General features: G+C 42.2%; 1 long non-coding RNA gene across 1 annotated transcript in view; it reads left to right on the top strand.

Moving 5' to 3' along the window:
* The window catches only part of LOC143683978 (uncharacterized), a 63,922-nt gene extending 42,677 nt beyond the window's left edge, over positions 1-21,245 (top strand). The window contains exon 3 of the long non-coding RNA XR_013175776.1: positions 21,168-21,245. This is a non-coding gene — a long non-coding RNA (uncharacterized LOC143683978). The remainder of the gene's footprint in view (positions 1-21,167) is intronic.
* The last annotated feature ends 2,644 nt before the right edge of the window (positions 21,246-23,889 follow it).

Genomic DNA, 23,889 nt, shown 5'->3' with positions numbered 1-23,889 from the left:
TAGGTTTGCTGAGTGTCGGCCTTGCTGAGTAGACCTGGGGTAGCTAAATGTGGTTTTGACCTTTTATCAAAGGTGCTTGGTCTGGAAATCGAACGTGGGTCTCCTGCATGGAAGACGAGCATTCTACCATGGAACCACCCATGCACCCTAAGTTTTTACATTTTTAATTGATTAAAAGAAAAACAAAAGATGAGGAACATTTTAAGATGCGTAAAATTTATATGATATTCAAATTTCATAGTCATAAATTGTTTTATTAGAACACAGCCATGCACATTTGTTTACAGGGTAGCTGTTTCCTGCTACAACGGCAAAATTGAGTAGTTGTGAAACACACGGAAAAAGTAAGTTTACCAATCCCTGAAGGAGATCCTGCTGCCTCCACAGTACTGCTCTTGGGCTCATTCTCCTAAACCCTTTTTTTTTTTTAATTAATTGAAAAACAACATTTAGAAATCATTCCATTCTACATATGCAATCAGTAATTCTTAATATCATCACATAGATGTATGATCATCATTTCTTAGTACATTTGCATCGATTTAGAAAAAGAAATAGCAAGACAACAGAATCTCCTAAACCTTGAAAATTCAGAGTGCCACCTGACTCCAAACACAAAAAGGTAAAAGCTAAAACTGGAAAGCTTCTAGAAGAAAACAAAGAAGAATATCTTTACAACCTTGGGTTAACCTCATCACATTAAACATTTCTGCTCATCAAAAATTGGGGTTTTAAGAAAATGAATAGTGGAGCCGCAGATTGGGAGAAAATACCTGCAATACATACATGTATGATAAAAGGCTTGTATGCAGAATATGTAAAGAATTCCCAGAAGTAACAAAAAAGATAAACACCCAAATTTTAAAAATGGGCAGTGGACTGACACTTCACAAAAGAAAATGTAGAAGAGCCTCAAAGCACATGGAAACGTAGGCAATATCATGAGTCATCAGGGAAATGCAATTTAAAACCACAGTGAGATACAGTTTCACACACATTAGAATGGCTTGAAAAAATGACAATACCAAATGTTGGTGAAGGTGAGAAACAACCAGACAGTCACCGATTGCTGAGGGGAGTTCAAATGCTTTGGGGAACTGTTTGGCAGTTACTTATAAATTAAACATACACCTCAGAGCTAGCCGTTCCACTCCTAGGTATTGGACCCAAGAGAAATGAAAACATACGTCCACACAAAGCCTCGTGCATGAATGTGCATAATCGCCCCAAACTGGAAACAGCCCAGCTGGCATGAGTGGCAAAACCGATTTCTTCAAGAATGAGGCGTATCCATACAATGGGCTGGCACACAGTCATGAAATAACACCAACCTCTGGTATATACAACGACCCGGATGAATCTCCAAATCATGCAGAGTGAAAAAAGTTAGACACAAAGGAGCACATATCGTATGATTCCATTCATATGAAATTCTCGAGAAGACCACTCTAATCTGAGTGACAGCAAGCAGCTCAGGAGTTGCCCTTGGGAGGTGGGTGCTGGTGGTTAGTACTGATGGAAGGGGGCTCAGGGGAACTTTCCGGAGTAAGAAAAACATTCTATAACTTGCTTTATGTGGTTGTTCCAGGGATGTATAATTGTCGAGAGTCAGAACTAAGTACGTAAGTCCCATGAATTTTATAAATTATACTTCAATTTTAAAAATTAGAGCGAAGCGCTTGACCTTGAAAGGTGAGAAAATCTCTCTTCATAGGTGGGCAGTCACCCAGGGTTAGCACCTTGCTCGGCCTCTGTGGTGAGTGAGCCTGGTCAGCTTCTCAAAGGACGAGGAGAAACTGTGAGCTCTGATGTCTGTCAGCTGTGAGCGGCCGTCATCTGGCATTTCCTGCATTAACTAGAGCTCTCCTGTGAAAGAAATAACAGCAATCTCTGCTTTCTTCGGGCCAGAAATTCATGTCTGGAAAACCATTTCCTGGTCTTACAAAACGACAGCACCCCGGGCTCAGCTGGGGAGCTCAGCTCTCCCATGGAACAGAGGCTGGGGGCCCACCTGAGGACAGTCATGTGCTTGTCTCTGGCTAATTAGAAGCTCGCTCCCCACCCCCAGGCTTGCAGAGCGTCCTCAACAGAGCACACAGGTCCCAGCACACTGCGGAGAGGAGAAGCAGCAGATGCAGTGGCTGTGTCGAGTTTTATGTTCAGAGGACAAGGGAAATGAAGCTGTCGCCATGAGGCAAGTGGCCAAGACCTTTGACTTTGCCATAAATCCGAGGGCAGTACTGGGAGCACTTTTGGGGGGTTCATTTCCTATTGCTGCTGTAACAAATCACTATAAACTTAGTTGCTTAAAACAACACAAATTTGTTAAATTAGAGTTCTGGCAGTCCCAAGTCTAACAAAGGTGTCTGTGAGCTCAACTCGAGGTGTTGGCAGGGTTGCCCCTCCTTTCCAGAGGCTCTAGGGAAATTTTGTTTTTGTGCCTTTTCCAGCTTCTAGAGGCATTCCTTGGTGCATGTCTCTCCTCCTCCATCTTCAAAGCCATCACGTTGCATCGCTCTGGGCCTTTCTTCCATGTTCACATCTTCCCTGCTGCCCTCTCTCACCCATAAGAACACTTGGGATGACATTGGGCCCACCTGGAGAATATTTATTTTAATGTGAGCCGATAAGCAAGCTTAACTCCACCTGCAACTTTAATCCCCCTTTGCCATCCGACGTGGCATATCCACAGATTTCAGTAGTTAGGAGGTAGATATCTTTGGGGGACCATTTTTCTGCCTATCAAATCCCCTGATGTTCAAAGTCCACCGTCAGCTCACAACCTCTCTTAGGATTGAATTGGATGCATAGCTTGGTTCTGAAACAAGTTGTGTAAATGATAATAACAATTACAGCAACAATTGTAGTAGGCACACATTGAGGACGTGATGTGAAGCAGGCACAGGGTGCAGGGGTTCTCATTTGATCCTTATAGAAACCCCATGGAGAAGGATCATCATCCCTATTACAGATGGGGAAACTGAGGCGCAGACAGTATCAGTAACCAGTGTGAGTTTGCTCAGCTTTTAAATGGCAGATCTTGGATTAGAAGCTTAGTTTGTCTGACTTTTAGAGTCTTTGATCTTAAAAGCAATTGTCTTTTACCACAAACTTCTACGACATTCCTAAGTCCCTTTCCTCTGAGCAGAGATCTTATATCGGGATTAAAGATAATGCCTGCTCAATGCTTAGCAAATAGACAGACCCAGGACATGGAACTCTTTTATTGGGTAGCTCAAAGAGGGTCTTATTACCTCTTTGTGCCTCCCCTGTTCCTTCCTTCCTGTTTTCCTCCCTCCCTCCCTCCCTTCCTTCATTCCTTCCTTCCTCCTTCTCTCCTTTCTTCTTTCCATCGATCCATCGATCCATTGATCCATCCATCCATCCATCTGTCTGTCCACAAATATACAGAGGCATCTTTTAAAGTGGGTGCAATGTGGTATAACTGTAAAGACCTGGGTTCTAAGTCCAGGCTGCTTGGCTTCAGCTTCCACTATCATCACATATTAATTGCTTCCGCTTGGGTCCACAGTACCTTTCTAAGCTTCAGATCCCTCCTCCTTTGTAAAAATTGTCACATAACCTTATCAAACTGCAGAAATGCTTACAACCAATCATGCACGCCCGGCACATGGAAAGTTACCACGATGAAACCATTCTTTTTCATCCATTACTGAAGCTGGTCGTGTGAGGAAGGGAAAATGTATGACCTTTACTGACAAGGACCTTTCTCTCTCTCTCTCTCCTATGTCTCTCTCTCTATGTCTCCATTAGTGACATAATGTAGGAAATTAGGAAGGACTGAAAATGAGAGACCAAGACAGTTTATAACATGGTTCTAACTTGTGGTTAAGAAATCAATGAAGAACTGGGTCAATGTATGAAGAAAGAAGGAAGGGGTGAAACACCCAGAGGCCCCCTGACCATCTTGCAGGGCTATTCTGATCGCCAGATGTGGTCTACCACACCAGCCATTCCCAGATGAACTTTGTGGTTTTCACCTTGGCTGTTGCTGCCTCGTCTAATATTTGCTCAATATTTTTCTTTAAATCATTCCATTATTTAATACTTGATTGCATTTCTATAAAAAGGGAACTTTATGCTATTGCAGTAAATGGGGGGCTGATTTGCTTGCCACAGATAGAAGGAACTTGTGAAAATAGATATGTGACTATTAAAAGTAATAAATTATTTTGCCCACACACCACCTAAAATTGCTCTGTATCCCGCTGCTGGGCATCATAACGTACTTTGGGATGTGCTGGTCTTGTGCAAAGAACCGGCGACTCTGCATGTTTTGATTCTTAGTGCCCAATCTCTCTGCTTCTCAGTTTCTCATCGTTAAGATGGGGATGTAAATAAAAATAGCTGCTGTTATTGAGAAAATTGAGCCCTTTATACCCATGAGCCCAACTTGTCCTTCCAGTGGAATCATCATGATGTATTATCATTGAGGTTGTATTTATAAGAAAGCAAGGCACAAAGAGGGAAGGAGCTTTGACCCAGTCACATAGCTCCTAACTGAAAGAGCAGGCATGTGAACCCAAGTGTACTTCCAAATCCAAAGCCTTGACCATTGTGCAATGTGCCTCCCTGTGCTGGTCACTTCCCAGGAACTGATGACGATGAAATTAGCTAATTCTTAGGATGTGCAGGTGTGTGTGTGTGTGTGTGTGTGTGTGTGTGTGTGTGTAGATGAAAGGGTGACGATATTTAATGGGTGCTTAGCATTTGCCGGACACTGTTCTAAGCACTTTTTCTGTAGTAACTCATTAAGTCTTCATAGCAGATTTGTGATGGAGACCTTATCATTATTTCCATTTTACAAATGAGGAAACTGAGGCACTGCACCTAGTCAGTGGGGAACCCTGGATTGGAATCCTGGGGGTCTGGCCCCAGAACTTACATTCCACAGCTGATAAGGGCATAGTGCAGATGACACAACTGTTCATGTCATCTGCCTATGACAGTTTTGACTCTGCAACCGAAAGTTTATCAGTCAGCACCAGGCTGTTATCTAGCCTCTGTCTAGCCCCACCTTGCTTTATTTCCTGTTTTAAGATGGAATTCAGATTACCTTGGCCTTCTAAGAAATTCATCTCAGGCCAGGAAGGTGCTCCTGCATTCAATCCTCTAACCACCAAAATTATGGACCGTTTACTATATGTTAGACTCCGTGGAGATGAAGAAGGAAAACACCTCCCGGGGAGCTTCATGAAACAGGAAGCCAGGAGAGAAAGTGGCAGATGACGCTGTGTTTGCCATGTGCCCTTCCAGCCGAGAGAGAAACCCTGACTGTACTCGCCATGTGCCTTTCCAGATGAGAGAGAAACCCTGAACTTCATCAGCCTTCTTGAACCAAAGTATCTTTCCCTGGATGCCTTTGATTGGACATTTCTGTAGACTTGTTTTAATTGGATATTTTCTCGGCCTTAGAACTGTAAACTAGCAACTTATTAAATTCCCTTTTTAAAAGCCATTCTGATTCTGGTATATTGTATTCCGGCAGTTAGCAAACTAGAACAGTTACCCAGCCCACATGTCAAAAGAGTTACTTCTCAGGAACCTGTTCTAGATCCTGGGCACTCAGTTATGAGCAAAACAATAAAAAATTAATGTTCACCAAGCATTCATGAAATATATGTAATGTATATAAACACAAATGTATTTGTATGTTTGACATGTTTAGTATTTTTTAATATATTAATTTTGTCTTTTATTTTTTCACTTAACATTGCTTTGTGCACATTTTACAATACATCCAAGAATTCTTCAAATGCATCAATTTTTATGTCAAAAATCTTCTTTCAGAAAGATGTAAATTTATTAATTTAGCCATTTCTTTAAATGAAAAATTGATATTCCACCATTTTCCCCATTATGTGAAATAATGCTGCAGTGAACATCCTTACGTCATACCATTGGTGGCATCTCTGATTACCTCATTCGATTCTAAGACTTGGGGTTCATTTCTAGAAGTGGGACTGTTGAGTCGAAGGGTACTAACTTTAAAGACTCCTTAATACTCATGATCAAATTGCTTTCCAGAAAGATTTTCCCAGTTTTTACTTAATGCAAGAGTTTACAGAAAGATTTTCCCAGTTTTTACTTAATGCAAGAGTTTACAGAAAGATTTTCCCAGATTTTACTTAATGCAAGAGTTTACAGTTAAATATAAGGAGTCTTGTGGTATCAACAGTCATAATTAGCTCAACCCATGAATAACACATCTAAAAACTTCTGGTGACAAGAACAGGCTTTCAGAAAGAGAAAAATAGTATATTGGGTTCAAATACAACTCACCTTTTGAACCTGATGGCCTGAGCATATTTCCTTTTGATCAGTCCCATGGTACTCATTGGATTTTAATCATCCCAGTAGACAAACAACTTGGACACATTTCAAAGACTTGGCAACAAAAGCATAATCAAGAAGTGATTGGCTTATGGGAAAAGATGAAAAAAGCTGAAAGTCTGAAAGCGGTGTTGGTGAAAAACCCTGGGAGATGCGATCACCCTTTCCAAGCACTGGAATTCAGTAAATAAAAAGCTAGAAGAGGAACTTCCTATGGGGTGGTTCAAAGGTAATGGGACATACCAGAACACTGAGAATTCCAGACCAGGATCTCAAGAGGAAACTGCCTTGCTGTGCCTCTCTATAAGTATAATCCATGGAGGAAATGACAGAATTCCTTTTCAAGTCTGAGTAGGTGAATCAGCAGGGCCATGACAGGCCAATCAGATGATGTGACTTTGGCTTCCAGTGAGTTGCTGCAGGAGAACTGAGTACAACCAGCAAGATTCTGCCTTCTTCGGGGAGTAATGCGAAGTTTCTATCACAGAGCGCAGTGCAGTAGAGAATCTTGGCTTGAAGGGAAAACAATTCACATGCTCTCTTTATCTGAGAGATGAAAATCTGAGGCTTAGAATTAGCTGTCTAGAGTAAGGATCACCAAACTTTTTCTATAAAGGCAAAGACAGTAAATATTTTTGGCTCCGTGGGCCCTAGGGACTCTATTACAGCTGCTCAACTGGGACCTTGCGACCATAGACAAGATGTAAATGAATGGGCATGGCTGTGTGCCAAAAAAACTTTATTCGCAGAAACAGGCAGCCACCCTTGCAAATCATATCCTGATCTAGAGAAATGGGAGGGTGGCAATGTAAAAGAGTGAAGAGGTTTGAGAGATCTGGGTTCAAATTTCAGCTCTGCAACTCAATAGCTGTGTAACCTCAGGCAGTTAATTAACCTTTCTGAACCTCAATTTTCTTGTCCTTAAAAAGGAGTTAAACTATTATAATATGCTTCTACTGAATGTAACAAAGGCATTATGCCAAAACCAATTGTCAACAGGTGGGGGCATAGGGGAAGGCAATGATCCTTTGTGGAAGGAAAGGAAATACCTTCATATGGATTATGGTGGCGAGGTCATGTCTATATACTTAGGTTGGATTATATGATGTGTGAATAAACCTGTTAAAAATGAACAGAGAGAAACAAGTGCTAGAGGTAAAGTGGAGAAAGACTTGTACCTATTCACTGCAGGTAGGGAAACTGAGAGGTGCTGCCCCTTGAAGGGCAGGGTGGTGGTTCCACAAGAGGCTAGGAGTGGGGTTGCCATATGATCCTGAAACCCTGTGCTCAGTATATTTATGGTATATACATACAATGGACTTCTGGGTGACTGCAAGAATGGATGAAGTTGTGAGGCATGCAACTAGGTGAATGAAACTTAAGGACTGTATGTTGAATGGAATGTCAGAAACAAAAAGACAAATATCATGCCTCACTCATATGGACTAAGTATAATATAAAAACTCTGTGAACTGAAGTTGAAGGCATGGGTTTTCAGGTTGGGGCCTATTGTAAGGGCCCTAGATTGTAGGCTTTTAGAGCAGTCACATATATTCAGGAGTTGTAACTGCTATTTGTAAATTACGAGATATTGAGGTGTTTGTGTTTAACCTGGTCATTCCCAGAAACTTGGAGTATTTATGTGACAACTGAGTCTCAGAGTTAGAGCTCTGAAGCTATGAAAGTCAGCAGTACCCCATACAGGAACTATTTAAAAAGTTAAGAAAGGGATCAGACTAGAGATATGAAGGAAGCTTATCTGGATAGGGCTAAGGTACATCAGAATACAGCGTAAAGGATGATATTGTTCATATTTTAAAACTTTAACTTCTGTGTGAGACCAAGGGGAGAGATGGTTCTTTGGTGCAAAATTTACATTTTGGGTAGTGCATCACCTAATTTAACTTGTATGGTCAGTTTAATTGAACACCAAACAAAGTACATGGAATCTTGACTAGAGCAAGAGATTTTGTTGGTTTGCGCAGATTAACATGATACCCTGATCCCAGAGTAATTTGGGCAGAGAATAAAGTATTTGCAAAGTCCCTTGGGGGGGCTGGGGAGAAAGGAGGAAATATTCAACTTCCCCTGTTCTAGTTTGCTAGCTGCCAGAATGTAATATACCAGAAACGGAATGGTTTTTTAAAAGGGGAATTTAGTAAATTACTAGTTTACAGTTCTAAGGCTGAGAAAATGTCCCAATTAAAATAAGCCTATAGAAATGTCCAATCTAAGGCATCCAGGGAAAGATACCTTGGTTCAAGGAGGCCGATGAAGTTCAAGGTTTCGCTCTCAAGTGGAAAGACACATGGCAAACATGGTCAGGGTTTCTCTTGCATCTGGAAAGACATATGGGGAACACAGCATCATCTGCTAGCTTTCTCTCCTGGCTTCCTGTTTCATGAACCTCCCCAGGAGGCATTTTCTTTCTTCATTTCCAAAGGTTGCTGGTTGGTAGACTCTCTGCTTTTCACAGTTATATCGTTCTTCTCTGTTCTCTCTGAATCTCCTGGCTTTTTCTCTTGTCATTCTCTTTTATAGGATTCCAGTAAACTAATCAAGACCCACCCAAATGAGTGGAGACGCATCTCCACCTAATCCAGCTTAACAATCACTCTTTATTAAATCACATCTCCAGGGATATGATCTAATTACAGTTTCAAACATACAATACTGAATAGGGATTAGAAGAAACAGCTGCCTTTACAAAGTGGGATTAGGATTAAAACATGGCTTTTCTAGGGTACATACATCATTTCAAACCAGCACATCCCCATATGGAGAATTTCTGATATTCTTGCAAGCAGTGAGGACAATCAAATCAATAGGCTGAGCCCTTGATTTGGGGCCTACTTAAAATTAAATTTAAGAGTCACCCCCAGAGAACCTTTTTTGTTGCTCAGATGTGGCCTGTCTCTCTAAGCCAAGTTGGCAGGTGAACTCACTGCCCTTCCCCCTACATGGGGCATGACTCCCAGGGGTGTAAATCTCCATGGCAACATGGGACCTGATTCCTGGGGATGAGCTGAGACCCTGCATCATGGGATTAAGAAAGACTTCTTGACTGAAAAGGGGAAGAGAGAAATGAGACAGAATAAAGTTTCAGTGGCTGAGAGGTTTCAAACAGACTAGAGTTCACCCCGGAGGTTATTCTTCATTACACAGAGATCCCTTTTTAGTTTACGGTGTATAGAAATGGCTGGAGGGAAGTCCCTGAATGTGTTGCGCTGTGTTCCAGTAGGCTTGATTCTTTTTTTTTTTCTTTTTTTTGGGGTACGTGGTCCTGGAACCGAACCCAGTAGCCTTGATTCTTGAAGACAATTATATAAAGAAATAACTTTTACAGTGTGAGGGTGTGACTGATACTCCTTTCATCCAAGATATGGACAGATGAGTAAAAAAATATGGATAATAAATAAACATTTTTTTTTAATGGATAAGGTGTAAAATAAATTGAGTAGATGGAAATACTCGTGGTCAAAGAGAAGGAGGGGTGAGGGGTTTGGGATGTATGAGTATCTTCTTTTTTCTTTTTCTTTTCTTGGAGGGATACAGATGTTTGAAAAATGATCATGGTGATGAATACACAACTATGCAATGATATTGTGAGCCATTGATTGTACACCATATATGGACTGTATGTGTGCAAAAATGTGTCAATAAAAATATTCCTTTTTCAAAAAAAAGGAGTTAGACTGAATACCTGCTTCATGGGTTTGTTCTCAGAATCAGGTAGAACACAGGGGCTGGGCACATAAAAATACCATGAAAGAGAGGGGGAAAATGCACGTTATAGTTGTTATTCCATGGTATTTGGGCTGGTGTCACTGTCTTCTCTACCAGTACTAGGTCCTGAAGTTGGAGCGCCACGTCTTATCTAGCACATGGCCCTGGAGCCTACCGCCTGGGCGTCCAGTGTGCTTTTCTAAAAGCAGAAATGGGATAGGCATGTCTGCAGTTTAGCCAGGCCAAGGAGGGCTGTTTTGAGAAAGGGCCGAGGGAAACAAGAGAGGGCGAGCGAAGGAGCACAGACCATACTGCAGATTTTCCCCACCCTGGGGCAAGTGGGCTGGTCTTTTGCACCCTGGGATTCTCAGTTAGTGGCTGGGGGCTGTCCTGGTGAGGCAGAGGAGGGGCTGGCCTCCCAGGTGAATCTGTCCCTGTTCTGCTAAGGGCAATTCTGGCATGAGCAGTGGCAGCAGCCAGGGAAGGTATACTGTAAGGTGTAACTGTGGCGTGGCTGGGCCACAACAGCCCCTCACGACACTGCTCAGTTACTGCTTGTTATACCAATGCCTGTGTGTGCAGAGGCTATGATCCAAAGCATCCATGCAACAGCTGGTTTTTAGGAAAAAGGGAAAAGGTCAGAGCCAGGGTGACTCTGTCATAATCTGTCACCCAGAGATAAATTGTTTGGCTTAGAAGCTGAAGCCAGAGAGGGTGGAACCTTGAATCAAGGAGGGTGCTGTTCTCATTGTGCAGGCACAGGAAGTGGCTTCTTTCCCAGCGGCTTCTGGGTGTTTCCTTTGCCTGGAGGAGTGAGTGGCATCATTCAGCTCGAACATTTCCAAGACCCGACAATGTGCTTGGTACAGGCAGCAGTAACTTCGCATGGGCTCTGGGGTCCTGCGGGAGTGGAGCTGAATCCTAGCTCTACCACATTAGCCAGGTGACCCAAAGCCAACTATTTAGCATCACTTAGCCTCAGTTTCCTCATCTATAAAATGGGAATAACAGTAGTTCCTAATTCATGTGATTTTTGTGAGGATGACAGTTAAAGAATAGAAACTACTTAGCATGGTACCTGACATTTATTAATTAAGGCCTAATAAACAGTGATTTATTTTTTACTTTTACTTTGTTGTATTTTAATTGTTTTTTTTTTTTTAGAAATGGTATTGTCTAGTGCAGTGTTTATCAATTGTCTTTTGCATAATATTTGGGATTTTTGCCCTATCTGCTGCTGCTGCTTCTATTAGTATTTACTTAATACACATTAATTGACTGTTTTAAAAATAAAACTTAAATACAATAAAATTGCAAACAAGACCAGTGCAATAATGGTTTTGTGTGAGCTAATAAGTTTTTGGCCTGGTCTCTTGCATGTGGTAAGTTTGCTATAAATGAGAGCTGTCAGCATCATCAACACCGCTGTTTAAGGACTGGCAGTTTGTATTCTACCTGGGAAGTTGCATTGAATCATTTCATTTCTTCCTTTCAAAATCAACTCTCTCACTTTCCCTCCACTGAATGAGGTCACATCTTGGCTCCTGTGTGAACTAAGCAATGTATTCTTAGAGTGGTTTGCTTGGCTAGGGGTTTTATGCATAATATTAGGGGATTTTTTTTCTTCTGTTAAATGACAGATTACAAGGAAATGGTTACTCAGAGCTGAGTGCTCAAAACTGATTATAGGGAGCCTAAAATAACTGCAACTGGAACACGACAATATGAGCTTTGTCCAGGCTTGAAACAATATCCTTTCCAAGTGAATTCTGTACGGAAATACTCAGCAATATACGGCGGTAGTTCTCACTGAACTAGAAAAAGGCTAGAAAAAGGTTAGTCACTTTGTGTCCCACAGCAGAAAGGGCCATTGTTAGCAACCGTGAGTCCCAGAGGAGTGAAATATAAGGATGTGACATAATAATAATATTGGACTTGCAGACTTCTCCTTGCCCTCTCACACCATTTGCTTTCTTTACCATTGCAAAAATCTAATTCTGGAAATAGACACAGTCTGCATTTATTTGCTTATTTTTATTGCACCTCTATTCATGACAACTTTCCCCTCGACACTCCGGAGCAGGTTCTCAGGAAACAAGAGAAGGAAATGCCCCAATCCTAAATTCAGAGTAGCTGACTCAGGAACAGATGCCGGTGAGTTCAAATTCCATGGCAGTTTTTTTAATCCCACGCCTTGAGCTGGCTCAGAAGGTACAGAATTAGAGAGAGGGCAGCCGTCCAGCCCGCTTCTGATTTGGGATGAAAAGGTCTGGGATTGGTTAGTCTGAGTATCCTCGCCCTGAAATGTTATTCGGTATAGTTTGGACATGAAAAAAATACATGGAGAGTGGGCAGGAATGTCTGTTTCCTAAAGTTTTAAGTTACTCTTATTTTTGTAAATCTGTTAAGGCCAAGAGAGAAAGGGAGGCAGGAATAAAAGTAGGAAAAAAAAAAAGTTGTGTTTTTTTTTAAACTCCAAGAAAGTCTACTGAAACTGGACATATTAGTTGGTATTAAGCTGTCAAGAGGCCCAAAGTCTACTGCACACAATTAAGATGCAGAGACCTTGCCAGGGAGACTGCCTTCTCAGGGAAGAAAGAGACTGAGTAAAAAGGTCACTTTGAATTACCTTTCCCGGCTAAGGGCTTTAACTGGCAGCTCTGTGGACACCTCCCTTGGGGAGGCTGTCCCCTCTCCCCAAGCCTGCAGGTTGGGGAGGGAAGCTCTCAGGGAAGTGAGGGAGAAGGTTCTATCCACCACACGGGCAAGGGATTGAAAGGTGGGGTACTGAGCTCAGTCAAGCCTTTTCTCTCTTTTTCCTCTCACGTCCTTCTCATCAGTGGGTAGAGGAGTTCTCTCATTATGCCCATTTGGAGTACGCTATGTCAACTCTGCAGTCCCAAGCTTGGCGGGGGGTGGCAAGAAGAGAAAAAGAGAGAGTAATTATAATATCAGGGATGTTGGCAGTAGTGCGAGATGCCTCTTGCTTCTCATGTGAGTAAGCATGGTTTACGAATCCATATTTTTTTCTTATATTGTGGCTCTTAAATGCAAGTCAACTATTGTCTGGAGTTCAAAACAGTAGCCATCTCTGTATTCCAAAGGATCTTCTATATGAATGGCTAAGGAGACCTGGAAAAAACTGTCATAGCAACCTGCTTGGTAATGGTGAACAATTAGAAATGTGTGTAATGGCAAACAAACAGAGAACAGGGTCTGGGTTGGGTTTGTGACCCAAGCATACCAGTATGATTCGTACCTGGGATGTTTGTTAGGGCTATCAGTAAAAAGCTGTGTGTGCGTGTGTGTGTGTGTGTGTGTGTGTGTGTGCATGCGCGTGCATGTTGCACTCAGTAGCTATGGGGATCATCTGGGCTTGAAGCTACAAAGCAATCACATGGAGAGAGCTTACCTGAAAATAATGCCAACTTAGAGGAAAAGAGAGCCAAGAAATGGGGAATGATGTACTCCTGAGGTGTGACAACTGGAGCCAGCCGTTCCTGAAGTCAGAAGCAACCTTGGATTCTTCAATTACATAAGCAGATACATCTCCCATTATTCTTAAACCCGACTTAGTTATGTAGCTGTCACTTGCAACTAAAGTAGTGTTGGCTATTACATTGTGCTCCTTCTGAACTGAATTTACTATTGATAGGCGAGTATCTATCCCCATGAACAACCAGGCTTTGCAAAAGAGAAAAGCGACTAATCCAAGAATCAAGGGCTTAGGCTTGTCTATGTTCAAGGTTGGACCTTTATTTTAAGGAATTGGCTTGCTTCAACCACAGATGATTTGTCCAGGATGGAATGAAAAAGTATTCCAATTGCTATTGAATAGTCATTTGTGACATAACTCTTGATCAGTCAAGTCTCCCAAATGAAGATATTTATGATGAACACAGAGGATTTAACAATTGGCTTTCACAACAGAAGTGTAAAGTCACCCCGAGTCACTGGTTAGCTAATAGTTCTTCCCTCCCTTTGTGATTGGTATTTGCCCATATTCTGAGTTTGTGACACACATGCACCCTCAAATATCTGTTCTTACTGGGCCTCCATTAAATGCTCTGACACATGCAATGATGTTCCATAGTCTTGTGACCTACGTATAACCAGTATCCATTTCCCTTGGGTGCCCCCTGAGTGATGGTGATTTCATCATCGGGGGCATAAGCTTCTAACTTGTTTTTCTTGTAGAGTTAAAACTTCATGCTAAGTCATCCCCCAGAATAACTGGCAATCAAGGACAGGGCTGAGCTGTCTGGAGATGCAAAAGGAACATTTTGTAAGCCAGTTACATAGCCGTCACCTCCTGTCAGAGCTTGTGCCTAAGAAGATTGTCTTTCTTTTTCAGCCTTCCAAGGAGCAAGTATAACAGGGACTTATCTCCAGCAACATGGACACTAACCAGGAACAGGGCCCAGGACACACAGAAACTGGGAGGGGCCCAAGCCATGCCCCATCTTTCAATTAGGCTTCTGGCAGCTCAAGATGTAAAACTGGAGATATGCCAAAACAGAGATTACCAAAATTTATGGAATACTTTTAGTATTTACACTGAACAAAAGAAGAGCTTGAATATATGCACAAATTGCCCCTCATACACAGACATTATGCAATGCTATACATTGCTATACACAAGATTAATAGGATTTATAAGACATTTTGTTTTAGAATGAATTACAGACCACAGGATGTGTCACTGAGATATGAGTGGAGAGTTGTCCCTGTGACTGGGGCCTGATCTTTTTGGAGATGATATCAGAAGGTCAATGTTAGGTTAGGTTAAATACCCCCTACAGGCCTCACTGTCATCCCCACTCCATGACATTAAATTAAGATTTAAAAAAAAAAAAGACAAGGATATTTCACATGCCTCCTGCCTCCTTGGCCTGGGAAGGTCATGATGATGCAGCAGAATTGTTACTTGAAGGGGACTCAAAGGAATTAGCTTCTTGCTCCATGTCTTTACTCCAATCAGCTGTGTGACCTTGGGGACGTCACTTAACCTCTCTGGATTTCCCTGTCTAAAAGCACAAGGGTTGGATGTGATGGCCTTGCAAGTTCCTTATAAAATTTTATGATTATACTAGTTCCAGGTGGAACTTTAGACCGGAGATAGAGTGGTGAAAAAACAAAATGAAACAACCTGAAAAACCACGTGTGAGATGGTGGAGGAAGGAGGGTGCAGTGTGCATGTGTGTGTTGATAATCAGGAAAAATTATAAATCTATTATACAATGTCTGAGAAGGGTAAGGGCTACAAACAAAAGAGCAACAAAAGGAGATGGAGGGCGGTCAGGGAAGGCCTCTCTGAAGCGGACGACAATGAGTGCTTCCCAACTGCTGTGATTCTCTTAGCAAGACACTACTAGGGGATGTGCCATAGAGGTGGGTGGAGGACTCAGGGGACAGAAGGGCCGCTGAAGGATCCGATGGATACAGGAAATGACTCGCTGGTGAGTCAAGAATAGTAGAGGGGAAAGAAGAGGGTCAGGAGAGCAGTGATGATGCTAAGTGGGATTCCTGCAGCACTTGCGAGCATGCTGTCAGGCAGGTCTGGGTTGGAATCCCAGCCCTGACCACTTACAGCTTCCTCACCTGTAAAAGAGGACCGAGAAGAATCAGCCCTACCTGAAACAGAATGGTGAATTGGAATAAGGTCTCTTAAGAGCTTGGCGCAGCCCCTGGCACATTAAGAAATGACTCACTGAAAATTAGAAAAGTGCTTGCTGATATTTGTTGAGCACCAATGTTCATTATGCTTCAGACGTAGTACTTCCTTTCAGCCCCCACCCCCTGCTCCCACACAGTCTCACCAGGCAGGCACTATTAGGATTGCATTTTACCGATGAGAAGGTCAAGGGAAGTGAGTGATTTGGTCAAGGCTGAAAGCAGGCATGCAAGTTAGTCATCATCATTACTTGTCCTCTGGCTACACGAGATACACTTGTGGTGCCACAGTGGCTTCCCGAGAACGGCAGCCGGAATGGGCAGCAGCTGCTGTGTGGTCGGAGCTTTTCTGGAGGTGGAAAGGGAAGAAATATCGTATTTGACAGACACTCAAATGTATGTTTATTACTGAAGTGTAATTTCCTTACAACACGATTCACCAATGTGAAGTCTTGTTTTGAATTCTGACAAGTGTATGTAGTCACATAACTGTAGCTGCAATCGCTGATTTGCTCTGTCACTGCAGTTTTGTCTTTTCTGCAACTCCATATAAATGGAATCATGTACTTCTTTCACTGATGTTGCTGAGCATATTGGTAGTTTCTTCCTGTATATAGTTGAACAGTATCCCCTTGTATGGCTGTAACACAATTTGTTTATTTATTCGCCAGTTGATGGACATTTGGGTTGATTCTAGTTTTGGGCTATTATGAATAAAACTGCTATGAATGTGTGAGTACAAGTTTCTGTGTAGACATATGTTTTTATTTCTCTTGGGTAAATGCCTAGGCGTAGTATTGCTGGGATGTATGCTAAATGTGTTTCATAAGAGACTGCCAAACTGCCACAGTGGCTGCATCATTTTGCATTTCTACCAGCATTGTATGAAAGTTCCAGTTGTTCCGCTTCCTTGCCAGCAGCTGGTATTATTAATCTTTAAAAATTATAGCCATTCTAATAGGTGTGTGGTGATATGTCATTGTGGTTTTAATTTGCATTTCCCTAGTGACTAATGGTATTGAGCACCTGTTCATATGCTAACTTGATATACTTATATTATTTTTGGTGGAGTCTCTGTTAAAATATTTTTCCCATTCCAAAAATTGTTTGTCTTATTATTGAGTTCTAAAGAGTTCTTTGTATATTCTGGACACGAATCTTTTATTATATATATGCTTTGCAAACATTTCCTTGCAAACTGTGGCTTACCTTTTCATTTTCTTAATAGTGTCTCATGGAGAGAAAAATATTTAAATTTTTGTGAAGACCAGTTTATCCATCTTTTTTTTTATTTTTATGATTCATGTATTTTGTGTCACAAGAAATATTTGCCAACTCAAGGACACAAAGTCTTTTTTCTTCTCTGTTTTCTTCTAAGAGTTTTATAATTTTATTTCTCACATTTACAAGCAAGGTACATTTCAAATGGTATTTTATGTATGCTTGTGAGGTAAGGGTCAAGCTTCATTATTTTTGCCTATGGATATTCCATTATCATTTTTCCATTAAATCATCTTGACACCTCTGTATAGCATTGATTGACTACATCTCCATAGGGATATTTCCGGATACTATTCTGTTCCATTGATCTATATCTAACCTACACCCTACTTTGCATCTGCATCACTGTGTAGCTTTATAATAAAACAAGTCTTGAACTCAGGTAGTCTTCCAATTTTCTTCTTTTCAATATTCATCTGACTGCCAGCGTTGTAGCCTCCGCTGCTCACTTGTTCATTGACTCATTGAGGAAATATTTGCAGAGCATCTATTATGTTTCAGGCTTGGCATTAAGTGCTGGGATACAGTGATGATAAAAATATATAAACCTGTGCCTTCATGGAGCATACTGAGAGGTGGTAGTGGGATGATAATTAGAAGTATATATGGGAAGGGGTCTTTGAGGAGGTGGGAGCTGAGCAGATTCCAAACAAGAAGAGAAACCGAGCCAGGCAATATATACTGGGAACAGTGTTCATTCAGGCAGTGGGGAGAAGAAGTGCCCAGTGCACCAAGCCAGTGGGAAGTGTTCGGATGAGGTTTCTGCCTGGGGTGGGGTGGGGACCTACATTTGCATGGAAGAGACCATCCCAGTTTTTAAAAAATTCCATTTAGTGGTCATTTCTATGAATAAAATAAATATAGCTGGATAGCAGTTGAGTTGAGACTTAAATGAGATCAAGGCAGTTATTGGAGAGGTCCAGATAAGCGTTTTCCAGGAGAGGAGGCAGCAGGTGCAAAGGCTCAGAGGTAAGAAGGGGCCTGGCATGTACCCAGAGCAGAAGGCAGCCTAATACGGTGGCGCCTGCGAGATGACGTGGAACAGTGACCAGAGGCCCGACCCTCACAGGGCCTCACAAGCCAGGGTGAAAGTTTGGATTTTATGCTCAAATGCCGTGGACACCACTGGGAGGCTTAAGGAGTGGGGCAGTTGAGAGAAAAAATGGATTTCTTTTTGAAAAGCCTGGTTGTTTTTAAAAGGCTGAATGTCACCTAATCATTTCCATTATTTAACTGCTTCATGGAAACTTGTGGTCCAAGCGCTTGGCCTCTGTTGAGATCCTCCCAGAGTCCTTTGGAGCCGTTGGTGGTGGCTATGCCTGGTTATGCTGTCCGGCAATTTCCAGGGAACCCATTAATTTGTGGGAATTTATGAAAGTGTTTAGGGACGGATGCACTTCACATTCTGACTTTCGAATGGTCTTGGATGCAAATAGAAACTCTTCATTTTATTAGAACGAAGAATGGGTTTTATTATATGGCGTGTGTGTGTGCATGTGTTTGGAATTCTTAATCTTGATGAGTCATGAAGTGTATTTCGACATTTCAGCTAAACGAGCATTGTGTTTATTGTTTATAGTCTTTCTGTCCCCAGCTTTAAAAAAATTTTTTAAATTTGAAAATAACTTCAAATTTATCAAAAATCTGCAGATATAATATAAAGGATACCCATATATCCTTTACTTGGATTCACCTATTTCATTCCATCTGCCTTATGGTTTGGGTGGTCTCTGTCTCTCTCTACACACACACACAGACACACACAGACACACACACAGACACACACACACACACACACACACACACACACACACACTTTTCCAGAACCATTTGAAGGTAACCATTTACATATAGTATGGCCTCTTATCCTTAAGTACTTCAAGCATGTATTTCCTAAGTATAGAGACATTTTCTTACATTGTCACAGTAGTTAACAACCTCATTCATTTACTCTAACACAGCTCGCTCACAGCAGCCTTCTTCCACTTGGCCAGGTCAGTTGACCTGATACTGTCCTTTACTGCATTTTTCCTCTTCCAGTACAGGGTCTAGTCCTAGAGTCAGATTTTGCATTTGGTTGTTATGTCTTCTTAGTTTCCTTTAACCTGGAACATTTCCATTCCCCCCCCCCCCCCCACTCCCATAAATAGATTGTTCCTCATTTTGCATTTGTCCAATATTTCCTTGTGATGAGATATGGGTTCTGCATTCTTGGCAGGAATTTGGCATAGCGGTTGTTGTATCCTCAGCATATCACTTCTGGAGGCACATGAAGTCTGTCTCTTGTTGGTGACATTAAATACCGCCAACCTTTCATCCAATGTTTATGGAGGGGACCAGGTAGGGGAGGAAACTTGTAAAAACAAGGAGGCACACTCAGTTTAGTTAAGTTCCTGAGGCATCTCACTGCGGATTTATCCGCCCAAGCAAGGTTTCTGTATAATCACAAGGCATGTTGCACACATGCACAGACACACACACACACACACACACACACACACTCAAGCTATTCTACTTTGCATTTTCTTGCTAACACCAAAGTCCTGTTTTAGCCTACAAGGCATTGGAAGAAACAATTTGGGGTGATTTTCACATTTTGCATTAAAGTGTCACATATAATTATTAACTCTAACTAATTCTTGAGGTCTTAAAGGATTTGGTGCAACGGTTAGGAGGTTCGTGGGCACCAGCCAAGCATTGGCATTCACTTCCAGCAGCAATTTTCAGCCCGGGCAGTACATTAAATTCTCCCAGGCGCATTTAACACACGACACTGCCCACGTCCACTTGGGATCAAATGAATCAGAATCTCTGAGGGTGGAGCTGGGATGGTAAAATTTAAAAGCTCAACAGGAATGCCTAAGGCTCTGCCAAGATAAAGAACAACCAGTTAAAAGGTATGATTTTGGACCTTCAGTAATGCTACATCAGGCTTCACCCTTTGGGTATGTGTTCCCTTTAATATGTAACCTCCTGAGCACTCCCCGGGGACCAGGCAAAGCAGCACAGACATCCATAGTTTTTGCTTTCCCAGCATCCACTTTCCTTTCTTTGGGTAAAAAGCACCTTATTTTTCTTTGGGGATCACCACCCACTTTCAGCCTATATGGTTTGGGGGAGTTGACCCCATGTCCTGACTGCAGGGATGGGCATTGGTTTCCAGGCTGGGCAAATTGATCAAATCATGATAGCAATACCCTAAGTGAGTCAAATGAAACTTGAGCTCAGGACTTTTGCTGAAATTACTGGTAAAGGGATGTTTTATTTCTGCTGGAATTGAAATGGAGAGGATGATATGTGAAGTTACTAGGGGCTACTACATGGTGAAGGGTATCCAAAAGTAAAGACAATTTGGAAGAAATCTGAAAGGTGGAAAAAGAGATGAACTTGGTTGACAAGTTTGAACCCCTGGATCCAGCCATGCCTGAAGCCATCAACTCCTGGATCTTTTAAGTTACAGGAGTCAATGTATCATTATTTGCTTAAGTCATTTTGAGTTGAGGTTTCTGTCAATTACAATGAAAAGATTCCTGACTAAATTTTTTTTTTATTCTTACAGCAAGCCTAGGAAGTAGCTACTACTAGTCTCCCTACTTTATAGATGTTATACTGAGACTCAGGGGATTAAACACTTTTGTATACTTAAAATTGAGAAATTGTGCTATAGGGTGTAATGACTTGGCATCTTCTTAAGGAGGAGAGCACTGCTCTAGAAGAAATTACTCCTTTGTTTTTTTGGCCTCATTGCCTTGTTTTCTAAATGAGTCTGGAACCTGACATAGATTAGAAAAAGAGAGTTTAAAATCCAAACTCAGGTTCAACTGACAGGTACAATAGAGCATGGAGTCAAATGAATAGGCTTTGGGATCAGACAGGCCTGGACTTGAATCTTGCAGATTGTAGCCTGGCTGTGGCTGCTTCTAGCACTTTCCAGCGGCGTGACTGTGGGGAACAGTATAGACTCTCTGAGCCTCAGTCCTCCGAGAGTGCTCCCTCAAAAGGCTTTTACGCAGCTCAATGAGATGATTCGTGCAAAGTGCCTATAAGCACTCAAGCTTCCAACTTCAGGATTGGGAAAGTTGAGTCTATTTCTACATGTCAAATTTTCTTTCTTTTTTTGTCTCCTCTTTCAGTGGCTTTTTGAGGAAGCTGGCAATGATGAGTGCCAAGCAAAGACCAAGAAAAAGAGAAAAAGAATGAACAGAAGAGAGGTAATGAATGGAAGAGAATCAAACAGAGTATAAGAATTAAAGAGGAGGCCTGGGGCTCTGAGGTCAACCCGTTTAATCATTTAACCAAATATTAATTGAGCATCAACTGTGTGCCAGGAACTGTTCTAGAAACTGGAAGTATGTTGGCAGATAGGAGTAAAAGCAGTTATTTATTCATAGAGTTTACATCCTAACAGGAGAGGGGGATGCCAACTAAATAAGGAAAACAAAATCCTGCCATGTAGAGATAAGAGCTGTGCAGAAAAATAAAGCAAGAGTGCGCAAGGAGTGGAGAAGAGTGGGCAGGACAGAGGGAACAGCACGTGTCAACTGTGACATGGGAACACGCACGGCCAGAAGCCGGTGAAGCTGCATCAGAGAGAGCAAGCATGAAAGAAGGGAAAGAGGTCATTAGGCCAGGGAGTGAAAGGGGACTGGAGAGGGATTTGCCAGGGGGTGCAAGCCTGCGGGCCTCCGATGCTGTAGGTCTTTGCCAATTCTTATGTGGCTGTGGGCCTTGTAGGAGAGATGTGCCAGCATGTGTCCCCACCCTGGGCCTGTCTTCTTTGCTTTACCTTAGGCCCAGGGCCCATGTATATATTGTCCAGGTCCTTGTCACCTTTGTCCACAGATGACAAACCGCGGGAGGATTTGAAGCAGGACATTTTTAAAACCACAGTGATGTCACTCCACAGAGAACTGGCCACAGAGAGGAGGGTGAGTGGGGACGTAGAGAAGGGGGACCAGCCATCCTTGGGGACACGAGACTTGCGGTGCTAAATTTGGGACCCCTGTGAGCTCTGGGACGAGTTGTTTACCCTATAGCAGAGGCTCCTGTAGTCTTGGGCCAAGAAGGGTGAGGAGGTTAGGCTAGGGCAGTGAGCAATGCTCAGACTCAAGATATATTGGGGAGGGAGAGTGAGAGGACCTGTCGCTCTAAGAGTTCATGAGACAACTCTAGATGTGAAGACCCATAATTTGACCTAAAGATACCTGAGCCCGGGCAGCCTCATAAGAAGAGGAAAGTTCAAGCTCAGGTGCTGTGACTACCGTCGTGTGACTTTGGGCAATTCATTCAGTTTCTCTCCAGGTCCCAGCTTCTTCTGAGGGGTAGGGAAGAAGGGAACCATACGGCTGACCTCATGGTCAGCCTTGACCCACTGGGTTCAAGGGCACAGCCAGCAGCAGCAGGTTATTGTGGAAGTCGTTTTTAGGAGCCTGGGTAGAATTCAAGAAGGCATTTAGGAAGCTGGTGGAGCAGGAGACAGAGATGTTTTTACAAAGTGAAAACTGGCACCTTTGGCCAACACTGTGTCCTTCCTATTTGGGGCACGTATGAGCAGGACAAATGAGAGTGAAGGGGTGTGGAGGTGTGCAGCTTTTATTTGTGAGGCTACTTTCTGTGTGCTCCCCTCCCCTCTTATCACCCCATCATTACTTCATCTTTGTTCCATGTAGCCTGGTGTATGTTCTCTACCATGGCCCTGACCCTCCTGTCTGCTGTGCAGGTGATTCTTTAAACAGAGTATGATCAGTTCTGGTTTTTTAAGCTCTCCAACTGATTGGATAAAGAGACTACACTCACTGTTGAGGACAATCTCCTTTGTCAATTGCAGATGCAGTCAGATGCAGATGCAACTGACAAATGATATAAATCCATCTATGAAATACCCTCACAGTAATGATCAGGCCAGTGTTTCCATGACCAAATGGTCAGCATAACCTGGTCAAGTTAGTACATGAAATTAACTATCACAGTCAGGAATGCTGCTTGTTTTTAGAGAGAGAAACTGAATCACAAAGAAGGAAGTAAAAGGTAAGGTGTAGTCCAACCTGTCCTGTGGTATTCCTTGGTTCAGATAATACATAGATCCATCCTTTAAGCATTTGTGTGCAGAAGCTAAGGTTCAAGCCTCATGAAGAGCTCATTGTAAAGAAATCGTAATAAAATAATAAGAGCTGGCATTCACTGAACCTGTGTTTGGTTTGTTAAGTGTTGCTGGAATGCAATATACCAGAAATGGAATGGCCTTTTAAAAAGGGGACTTATTAAGTGACAAGTTTACAGTTCTAAGGCCATAAAAATGTCCAAACAAAGGCATCCAGGGAAAGATACCTTGACTCAAGAAAGGCAGAAGGGTCTGAAACACATTCGTCAGCTGGGAAGGCACATGGTGACGTCTGCTGGTCCTTTGACTTCTGGTTTCAAGCAGCTTCCCCAGAGGTGTTTTCTTTCTGCATCTTCAAATGTCTCTGTATTCGCTGAGCTTTCTCCAAAATGTTTCCCCTTTTAAAGGATTAGTCAAGACCCACCTTGAGTGGGTGGAGTCACATCTCCACCTAATCAAAAGGTCCCACATGTGTCACATCTCCATGGAGATAATCCAATCAAAGGGTTCTGCCCTACAGTGTTGAATCAGGATTAAAGGACATGGCTTTTCTGGGATACACAACACTTTCAAACCAGCACACCGTGCCAGGTACCTTCCTGAGGCTCTTTACCTGTTTCATCTTATTTATTACTTAAATAAGGTGCAATTATTATAGAAAAGGAAGATGAGGGCAAAGCAGTCAGACAAGTTGTCCCTTGGTACCTAAGCATTAAAGCCCAGTAGATGCTATATTTTGTTTTTTTTTTTCCAAA

The sequence above is a fragment of the Tamandua tetradactyla genome, chromosome 1 (assembly GCF_023851605.1).
Source record: "Tamandua tetradactyla isolate mTamTet1 chromosome 1, mTamTet1.pri, whole genome shotgun sequence".
Classification (NCBI taxonomy): domain Eukaryota; kingdom Metazoa; phylum Chordata; class Mammalia; order Pilosa; family Myrmecophagidae; genus Tamandua; species Tamandua tetradactyla.
This window is presented reverse-complemented; position numbering and strand designations above follow the sequence as displayed.